Genomic DNA, 11,805 nt, shown 5'->3' with positions numbered 1-11,805 from the left:
GCAAAGCCATTCTGAGTTTGAAGGTTTGCTGTTTTATTTGTTATTCAGAATGACCAGTGAATCCACCAACACATGTCCTCAGAGTTTCTATGTGTAATGTTGACAATGGTAAACACAATAAAATATGCATTCTTTGAGGACTTTTTTGCCCTGCATGTGCGTCACTGCATGAGTGCAAGTAAAAAATATATGTTTTAGGCTAAACTTTTATCCCAAAACTACCATAAAACAGCATATTAGTCATCAGGTAATGTATTTGTAGCCATTTCATGTAATAACTTTCTGTTAGGGAGCTTTTAGAGGCATTAAATGAATTTATTATTGAATATTATTAACCTCTTATGTCTGGAATCTTATTTTAACATTAGGACTGAATTTAAGCCAGAAGCTATTACAGAACAACAGTTCTTAGTATTATCTTAACTCCAGATAAGACAAAATTTCTTAAATTCTGTCCTAACTTTAAGACAACCCCAGAGCTGTCTTAACCTCTGTTTTAACCACCTGTTTCTGTTGTTTTGTGCAGTGACAGGCAGGCAGTTCACTATAACTGGCATAATGATGCTACATTTATCTGCAATCAAAACTGTGTTTTGACTCTTTGACTTTAAAAACCCCAGACACTGCAGACACAATCTTCTCATCCCCTTTATTACCTTTGTGAGGCACTGTTGAAGAAAACTTGTCAGATAAAATATAACAGTGATGGTGGTGCATAATGAGGGGGCAGAGCTGAATATGTGTCTGTTTATTAGGAGGAATAATGCTAGCGAGGTTGGCTAAAGCTTTTGGGAAACTGAAACTGAAACTGGAGAGCAGCGACACACTGATAAACAGCACAAAGCACTGAAGCAATATTCTTAACTTTCAGTTTATTGTAATGGTAATGGTAGCTATCTCTCTAGCTTACTAACTTGATTACTTTGACTGTGTTAATATTTCAGCTGTGTACATATGGTCAGTTAGCAGACATCACAGTTGATTGTCGACTTCAATTGAGTCAGTAAATATTTACTGATTTAAGATAATATGCTGTAAAATACGATTTTTAATTCAAGATAAGATTTGATTAATTAATACAAATTGTGAAAAATCTTATCTTGACCTGTCAAATCTTAAGTTAAGAAAAAAAATGATGTTTTTGTAATATGGCCCCTGGTTCCTATCACCACCGTTATGAAAAATTCTGACTTAGTATGTTTCATCTCAAACCACTTTTAATGACTTTGATTACATCTTACCAACAAATTTTGCAAAAACTTTGTAAATATCAATGTATTTAATTTTTAATTACTGTTAGATCATTTATCTGACAGTAAGGATAATTCAGGTTTGTTTTCTTTTTTTATATCAGCTGTCAGTTGTTTGTGGATAAGGTGGTGAGAAAGCAGTGATTGTGTCTCTCGTATCTCGTTAGAGACCACAAACTTCACTGTCTCATCTGATCAAGGGGTGAGAAGTAGATATGGCTTCATTATGAATCCTTGATAGATCATATCAGTGTGTGCTGGCTGGGGTAGAAGGCATTTCTGTGTATAGTTGGTGCTTTGGACACTAAGTGATATGTTCCATTAATATCATTTTTCTGAGACATGCCCAGGACAAGGTCTACAGGTCTGGTTTCATTCTGGAGTTCCTCAAAGTCTGGTTCAAACCAAGAAAGCGACAAATGTCTGCTTCAGGGGCGTCTAGGGAACCCTGGTGTAGATCGTAGGCCAAAGAAAAGGTCAATAAGAGCAATTACAGTGATGGAGGAGTCACATTCAGTCACTCATCAAGGTGCTTTGTAGATTTTAAACATAACAAATGGAGAAATATGGGCAATGCATCACCATAAGTCACACAATTTGTTTTAAAGACATCAACTACAATATGTCAGAAAAAGATGACCGGGCCATGCAGAGCAGAACCTAGCCTTGGGCAAAGTTTGTTAAGGGGCAGTGGAGGACTTTTATGAATTTCTTCACCACCAAAGTCCATATAAACCACTTCAATCATGGCTGAAGCTTTCCATTGGCAGGGCAGGTTATGTGGCCTGAATTAAAAGAGCTTTATACCCTGAATTTAAACCGTGTCCTCTCCAGCACACCAAAGAAATTGAGTTTCAAGCCAAAAAAAAAGCTCTCCCGACTTTTAAAATCCCTGACCGGTCTGCATCGACACACACAGGCCTCCCTTTGAGGCCCGGGCAGCAGGATTGGCTCTTCACTAGAGTTATGGAAGTGCTGATCCTATTACGCGCCCCTTGAAGAATGTGTTTGCGAGGCTCAGGAGCTTTTAACCTTTCACTAGTCCTGCCTCTGAATCACCAGCACTGCCCACCTCCCATTTGAACTTTGCTTTATGTTAACCTGACGACCCCAGAGATGTAGGAAAGCATCTTATGGAGGGGGAGCAGTGATCTGTGGCTTCTGGGGAGTGCCTGCCAACGGATATAACAACCAAATCTTTTGGTTTAGTAGCATGTAAGTTGCATGCTGACCTATTTTATTTGCAAAATAAAAGAGCATTAACTATAGTAGGAAGAATGAAAATGTGATTTAATGTAGAAACTATATTCCAAAAAAATGAGGAGGGTATGTAAAATCGCAATAAAATCAGGGTATTTGTGAATTCTGTTTAACCTGAATTAAATTGAAAATAATACAAAAACTCAATACACACATTCCAAATTTAAAGCCTGCAACATGTTCCAAAAAATGTGATGGGGGCATATTTACCTCTTTGTTACATCACCTTTTTTTAAAAAAAACAATATTTAAACATTTAGGCACTGAAGACATCATTTGATGTTGAAATTCAAGTCTTCAGCTGTGCAACTATGTGAGGCCTTCACGGTTATATTTTGAGCTTAATTATACACCACATGTTGTAATGTTAGACAGGACTGGGCTACAGGCAGGCTAGTTTAGCGCTCACACTCTGATTATGCAGCAATACCATTGTAACAAATGCAGAATGTGGCTTGGTGTTGTGATGTTGAAATAAGTATGAGTGTTCCTTAAAAAAGATGTAATCTCGAAGGCAGCATATATTGCCAGAAAATGCGCTCAGCATTAATAGCCTTTCACAGATGTGCAGGTTATTCAATAAGACCCCCCCATACCAAAGCTTACACTAGTAACAATCTGGATGGCCCCTTTCTTCTTTAGCCTGGAGAATACAACATCCATTATTTCCGTAAATTATCTGAAAGGTTGACGGGTGAGACCACAACACACACTTCCAGTGTGCATCAGTCCATTTCAGATGAGCTCAATTCCAGAGAGGTCGGCAGCATTTCTGGACATTGTTGACTTATGGCTTCCACTGGGTTTAATAAGTGTCTTAGCTTGATTTTGTGGCTGCAGTGAAGGAAGGTGTTTATTGACAACAGTTTGTCAAACTATTACAGAGTCTATGTGGTGATATCCATAACAGAAGCATGCCAGTTTTTAATGCAGTGCCGTCGTTGTGGCCTTTACACACAGAGATTTTGCCAAATTCTCTAAATGTTTTTTTTTTTTCTTTTTTATTATTTATTATGCACTGTAAAGGGTGAAATACCTAACATCCTTGCAATCCCTGGCTGAGAAAGATTATTTTTAAATTGTTGGTGAACCTTGATCCATCTGTACTCATAAAGGACCTAACCTTTCCTGGATTCTCCTTTTATCCAAGCGTGACTGCATCATGTGTGTAAGGTGTTTTTGAATATTTCACAACGTTTATAGTCTTAAATTGCATCTGTCTCAACTTTATTGGAATGTGCTGTAGTCAACAATTTCAGAATGAGCATATATTTACAAAGAAAATTAAGTTGATAAAGTAAAATATTGAATTATGTTGCCTTTTGTGGCATGCCACACCTTTCTACTGGTCATGTTTAAAAATAGTTAAGAGATCTATATGATTTATAAGAGATATAAATCATTGCTTTCTGTTTATATTTACATTTTTATCTTCTGTCCCAACACGTGGGCATGGTTCCTACTGGCTTTGATTCCTGGCCACAGAAGACTGGGGATCAACAGAAGACAGAAGATCACTGGGGATCAACTCTTTAGTTTAATACTTCCGTTTCTGTTTCAAGATTATTTGTCATTTGCACAACATGTCAGGACATTTATGCATTGAAATGCTTGTGGTGAGGCTCAGATAATCACTCGGCAGAAAGTAAATAAGTAAAAGTAAAATAAACAAATTGAAATATATTAAATATACACAAAATATAGAGAAAATATACACAAAATACAGAGACAATATACATTTTAAAGTGACTTAAGTGACTGTGTTATTGCTCTTTAAAGTGGCTTAGTGTTAGTGTTATTGTCCATGGCAGAGATGATATGATATAATAATGATGCTGACAGAGTGACTGAGTGAAATGACAACTGGCGAAGGACCCACAGCTTCACAGCTTGTTCAGAAGCCTGACAGCCTGTGGGTAGAAACTGTTCATTAACCAGGTTGTTTTAGCCTGTATGCTGCCTGATTGCAGGATAGTGAACAGGCAGTGTGCTGGGTGACACTGTCGGCTGGCAGGTTTTTAAATGGTAATGTTTTTTTGTTTTAGCAGTAGTGGTGTTGTTTTGCTGAGTGAGGGGACAGTCTTTTACTCTAACACTGTGGCCTAGTCTATACTGTTTACATTGCATCATTGTACCAACTTATTGTACCAAGTTCCATTCTTCCGTAGACCCCTACTGCTTTTTTGCCTGTGGTCATCCACAACCTTAGCTGAAGAAATGAATGTTACTCATATCATATGCCATTATTGATGCAAGCCCCTCCATTCAAATGAAACAAAAGCTAATTGTGCACTTATCTTGGAGAACCTTTAACCTGCTAAACTTGAATGAGTGAGAGTTACCAGCCAGGTCCATTAGATCCACACACACACACACACACGCACACGCACACACACACACGATAAAAAAACACAGCTGGAAGCCAAAAAGCTAAATGACCATAAAAACCAGAATAAATAAAATACAGAAAGCAATAATGCTTACATGATTGGTGACTTGAAAATATAATTACATATTATTATAAAATATCTTGGGAGTACTCCAATAGTGGCAGTTGTCATATTTTTACATGAATTTTGAGCACCTAACATTAAATTTCTCTCAAATGGATTTAAAATGAGTACCTCAGCTGTATAATATTACATTAGCCGTGTTTTTTAAGCCTGACAGCTAAAGCTTACGATTGGAGGAAATTGGCTAATCGCTTCAAAACAAGGTATTAATTTTGCCCATCAGTGGCCACTTTGAGCCAGTACTTTTCTGCACTGCTGATTAGAAAAGAGCAGTACACTGAATCTGACAGTACACCACAGTGGTGATCAGCACCTTGCACCACAAACAGATTCTGGTTATTATCAGTATGATTTAGAAACTGGATTTTTTACTTATTTTATTTTTTTTGACTCTCAAGCCAATTTCACAGATGAATATCAAAACAAATATGTACACATTTCTAAGCAAAATGGTTATGCATTGCTACATATTTTCATCACAATTTCTTCTTTTTTGCTCATGTTAACCTAGTAATTAACAGAACGCCTATGATTAACACCAAAACTTAGATTGAAAGCATTAAGAAAATAAAGTAGTAGTTCAGGTCTCAGAGACTATTAGAGGTAATCTGGGGAGGTCAAACCAGTATGTGGGCACAGATGTGCTACGTGGCAAGCTGAGCTACATAAAAGGCTGCATTTGGTTTCATTGCACACTGCTGATTTCACTTGCAAATAGGTTTGTATGCAAATCAGGCCGAGGTGAGGTAGTTGTTAGGAAGGTGGCCAATGCGTTACACCGAGGAAGTAATGCTTTTAAAGGTTAAGGTAGACAACTTGCTGCACCACACTGATACCAAATTAAACTTTAAACAGACTGATGATGATCTCAAGAGTAAAACACCTTGCATCCATCATGTTGTTATAGAATAGTTTTAAAATGTCAATGGGGAATGTTTGAAGCCATTACATGATCAACTATATGCACACATACACCAATCAGCCATAACATTATACAACACCTCCTTGTATCTATACTCTATATGAATTTAATATGTATCTCCATCAGCTTTGCTTACTATATAGAATACTTTTTGGTTCTACAAATCACAGACTGTCCTTCTGTAACTCTACATACTTTATTAGCCCCTTTTCACCCTGTTCTTCAATGGTCAGGACCCCACAGGACACCACAGAGCAGGTATTATTTGGGTGGTGGATCATTCTCAGCAATGCAGTGACACTGACGTGATAGTGTTGTGTTAGTATGTGTTGTGCTGGTAAGAGTGGATCAGACACAGCAGTTTTAAAGAATCAAAGATCCTAATAAAAGAATCAAATGATCGATTTTAGTACAAAGTAGAAACAGCTTTCAAAAACTAACAGGCTTCTCCAATAATCTTCACAGTTAGGCTTTAAGATTGAGTTCTTTTTAAGATAGAGGCTTCAATAAGGATCACATTGTACAAAGTAAAAATATGTTACACGCATGCTCCGGTGTATACCACTTAGCTTGTTGCTAAAAAGAAACATTAAATCCTATGTACACTGAATCCCATAGTTAGCTGATATTAGCATTATTGTAGCAGTGGTGATGAAGCACTTACAGAAAAAAAGGGTAGTTACAAATTGAAAGCTCCTATCTTAACATATTTTATATAATGCCACATGGGATAAAAATAAATAAATAAATAAACAGTTTATGGACTTATTTCAATAACCCATGCTTTATTTTATGTTGGAACATGTTATGCCGGGTAAGCTAGCAGGCTTTAATATAGATAGCTAGTGTTAGATAGCTAATGTCAGCTAACTTCACCACTAGTTAAGTATCAGCCTGTTGTATTTACCCAGATCCAGACCATTTAATGCAGCTCAGTTAGCTCTTTTAACATTTAAAAAATGGAAAAACTGGAAAATACATTTCATTGAATTAATTCACAGTGAAGTTGATGGTCCTTCGCTGATTTAGAAAAGTACTTTTGGTGCTTTTAAAGTCAAGCTGATGATACTGTATGTTCTGGTGTAGTATTACAGTACTGTTAGAGTAGTAGTGCAGTGCACACTTAAAGAAGATGGTGCTTCGAGGGTTCTTTAGTAAAGAAAATGGTTCTATATAGAACCTTGAACACTCAAAGAAACGTTTGCATGATTAAAAATTTCCTTACATCGTGAAAGGGTTCTTCAGACTGATGCAGAGTATTGATGAAAATGGTTCTATATAGCACCCAAAAGAGTTCTTCTGTTGTTATAGTGTCAAGCTTCTAACAATAGAAGAACCCTTTTGGGTTATATATAGAACCCTTTTCAAAAAGATTCTAAACAGAACCGTCTGTAGCACATTTCTGCACATTTTTTATCAATTTGAAGAAGTTTTCATGATGCAAGGAACCCTTTAATCATGCAAATGGTTCTTTGAGTGTTTGTGGTTCTATATAGAACCATTTTCTTTACTTCTTTAAGAGTGTAGCCACACTGAAAGGTGCAGTGCAATCCTCTGTGTAAAACTGCAAAAACATTAATATCACACAGTACATTATTATAGAAGTTACAAAATTTCTCCACAGTGATATTTATGGAGAATTACACAGAAGCTTCAAAAAACTAAATATAGGTTAGTTTTCGGTATTTAATGCCTTCACCCTTTGCCTTTTTTATGGATTCCATTCTTTTTGGAAGACTTTCAGTTGTTTTCAGGAATATTGTTATATCACATGACATGCATAAGCCCATGAGCCCAGTTAGACCAGAGTAAAACGTTGTAATCTAGATTTTTCATACATCACAGTTGTCAAATAGGAGTAATAAAATTTGTCCGATCTGTTGTCACTTTTCACCTTCATGACATTTGTTTACATCTTTTGATTTGATAGCAAATACATCAGTGTGAATGGTAAGCAAACCAGAAATAAATTGCAACATATCCTATTCTGCTTTGGTCCAGACCAACAGAACTAATCTAGATATAATCATACCCTTAAAATGAATATTCAAGGGTGAATTTTAAGCCTGATTGCCTGGTTGGAAGCGATAGTTACTCTGAGGCTTTCTGTAAATGATTTACTCTAGATGACAGCATTGTTTCTCTCAACAAGGAGCCCATTGTCAGCCCTGTATATTCCCCCTTTTGATATGACACAAGGGTAAAAGTGATGTCAGCAAGTAGCATAAAGGTTTGTCCTTGAAACCATATGCCTGCCAGTACGCTAGCAGCAGCAGCCCTGGGGGAAAAAGACTTCCTAAAGCATTTGAGTAACAGACGACAGAAGAGTAAGACGTAAATGAGGTGTGTTTGTTTTCCAACAGGCCTGCAATTAATGCCATCTGCTGATGGCTTTGAACAGGTTGCTGCAGAAGCCACACCACACACAGAAATGCCAGTGGAAATGGCTGCACCTGACATTGAAAAATCAGGAAAGCATAGCTTTAAAGGCAGATTTCAGATAATATTAGCAGGATATAATACACTGCTTCACTATTATGTGCACTACCTGTCAAAAGTCTCTTTTAAGATTTTAACATGAAATAGCTTTTAATACCAGCAAAGAAAACTTGCTCAATTTACTGAAAACACTTTGAAAATTTAGGTCTCCCCAAACTTTAGATGCATACAGTGGCATAACTACTTGGGGGGCCAAAGGATGGGAGGTATATATATATATATATATATATATACACACTTAACACACACACACACACGCTATATTTCCAAAAGAATTTGGTCGTCTGCCTTCACACGCATATGAAGTTGAGTGACATCCCATTCTTAATCTAAAGAGTTTAATATGATCTACACTGCTCTAGAGTCCAGTGATGGCACTTTACACCAATGCATTGGACACTTTGCATTGTGTCTCTATGCACTGTTCTTGAGCTAATCTGAAGGCCACATGAAGTTTGGAGCTCTGTAGCGATTGACTATGCAGAAAGTTGGCGACCTCTTTCATTTTACATGGCCTACCACTTCGTGGCTGAGTTGCTGTCATTCCCATTCGCTTCCACTTTGTTATAATACCACTGACAGTTGACTGTGGAATATTTAGCAGCGAGAAAGTATATATATATATATATATATATATATATATATATATATATATACACACACACACACACTCACCGGCCACTTTATTCGGTAGACCTGTTCAATTGCTTGTTAACACAAATAGCTAGCTCAAGTGACTTTGAACGTGGTGTGGTTGTTGGTGCCAGACGGGCTGGTCTGAATATTTCAGAAACTGCTGATCTACTGGGATTTTCACACACAACCATCTCTAGGGTTTACAGAGAACGGTCCGCAAGAGAGAAAATATCCAGTGAGCAGCAGTTGTGTGGACGAAAATGCCTTGTTGATGTGAGAGGTCAGAGGAGAATGGGCAGACTGGTTCCAGATGATAGAAAGGCAACAGTAACTCAAATAACCAACCACAATCTCTGAGGAACGTTTCCAACACCTTGTTCAAAGTCTGCCATGAAGAATTAAGGCAGTTCTGAAGGCAAAAGGTATCCAACCTTTTACTAGCTAATAAAGTGGCCGGTACACAAACAAAAAATCCAAAAATTCATACCACTTTTACAGAAGTTTGTGGAATACATATTTTAAAAATGTTTCTTAATTTTGAGTCACTTCAGGAAAATGCATATTTAGGGTGCTTTCACCCTTAGGGTGCCTTAAATGTCTAAACAGGTCAAATGTAATCATAACAGTATGTTATGGGTAAATGGATTGAAGTGGACCAAGTTAGACATATGTGCAAGTGTATAATGAATGAATTCAGATGAAATTCCTTAACAAGGAAAGAGGTTTTGGTGTTCAGATACCATCTCATTTTCATGTCTGTATAATGGAATGTCTGCTGCAATGTTTTGTTTTATTGTATGTGCTGGAAGAGTTTAGTTACAGGTAACTTTCTGTAGCTAAAGAGGTTTACATCAGGCCTTTTGAACTGTGTCTCATCAGCAGACTGCCAGAGGCCCCTGGCCCTGCCATTAACCCCATTGATTCCAGCGGATTTGTTTCACTAATCTGTTCTCTCATGGGATGTTCCAGTTGTTGAAGGCATGAAATCTACACCCTTACCTTTGAAGGAAAAAAACAAGTGCACTTAACTGCGTGCAGCCTAAAATCTCGAAAATCTGCCAATCCATGCCATAAGCTTTGATCATGAGAAGTGTAGGCCCTTCAAAAATGGCTGGACAGTCTACAGAGTGCACTGTAAGCGTGCCAGAGACTTAAATATTTGGGTTTCTTTCATGTGCTTTAGAGTAATGCTCTTTAGAACAATCTCTCAGATACTAATGCGAGAGCTTGACACGATCTATTCTGCCACAGAAGATGTTTAAGGGCACCATAAGGTTATAATTCTTATATTAAAGCACTAAAAATATGTTCTGTTTAATAATATCCATACTGATTTAATAATTTAATTGCTTAATTTTTCAGAAAATTCAAAGGGCAGCAAATGCAATGAATTAAGGAAACATGAAACAGTCTTCAAGTCTAAATAAAATGTAGAACAATTTTTGTTGAAGAATCTGTGGTGCAAATTATAGTTGCCAAAAATGTTCTTTGCAGAAATGCCATAGAAGAACTATTACTTTTACCTAAAAACTTTTCAGTTAGCCATTTTTGTAATTAATATATGTGAGTGTGAAGAACTTTTTCAAACTACAATGAGCCTCCAGTAAATTAAAAGGTTCTAACAACATTTAATTTGGTATAGAGGTCATGCTTTTTGGTTGGTTGATTTGGCTGGTCCCCTACACATGCTCTGGAGATACATAAATCACTATCAAACTTTCTAGTCATATTCAGTTGATTATCAACAGCAGTATGGTTGTGCTGAGGTTGTGCTTTAACAGATTATTCGATATTATATATATATATATATATATATATATATAATTTTTTTTTTAATAGATTTAGTTGAGCATTTACAAAGCATCTACAGTGTACCATCCAAATAAAGTGTTACCGGTACAAAACGTATATTATTATGTCACATTCAAATTTCAATGAACCTCCAGAAAATAAAAAGGTTCTAAGAACCCTACATTTGGTATAGAACATCACATTCTTTAAAATATGAGTTTTTTAAAGGTTCTTCAGTAATAGCAATGATTATATATGGAGTCATGAGAAAGAACCATTTGAAAGCAGTCATTGTTTAGTGCATAGCTAAATGATTCTCCTTATAATGGAAAACAGCTCCACATGGCTCTTGAAAGACTTTATAAAAATGGTTCTACATAGTGCCAGAAAAGTTCTGCATAATGATATAAGTCATAAGACACATTTTCTGGTACCATGTTGGACCCTTTTTGCCACAAGTATATGTGAAGGTTCTTTAAACCCTCATATAAATTCTTCACACTCACAACTTTCTTTATCAAACAATGTTCTTTAAGGAAGTAGAAGCATTTTTGTCTATGGCTTCATCATAGATCCATTTGTGGTACTTTTTTAGAAGAGTATGAAGTATTAAGATTTATCCTCAGTGTCACCCTGAAAAGTCTCATAATTCAATGGGACACTATGTTTCTATGTGTACATTCTGATTCTCATGTCTGTTATAACTCCCCCGCAGTAATGTCTCTGCATTTCAAGCTCAAGGGGACAGCAAGCCCAGAGCAATCTGCACTGTTCTAGGCTGTTAATTTTAATATAAGGAGGTGGAAGTACAGGGAAAGTGTATGGAGAGCTTTTAAAGCTTCTTCAACAAGGCATCAGAATGGATTTTTACACACCATGGCACTCCCACCCCCCCACCCCCTTGCCGTCCCTTTAGTGATCAAAGTCCTACGTG

This window comes from Pygocentrus nattereri, chromosome 13, assembly GCF_015220715.1.
Source record: "Pygocentrus nattereri isolate fPygNat1 chromosome 13, fPygNat1.pri, whole genome shotgun sequence".
NCBI lineage: Eukaryota > Metazoa > Chordata > Actinopteri > Characiformes > Serrasalmidae > Pygocentrus > Pygocentrus nattereri.
Note: the sequence above shows the minus strand (reverse complement) of the source record.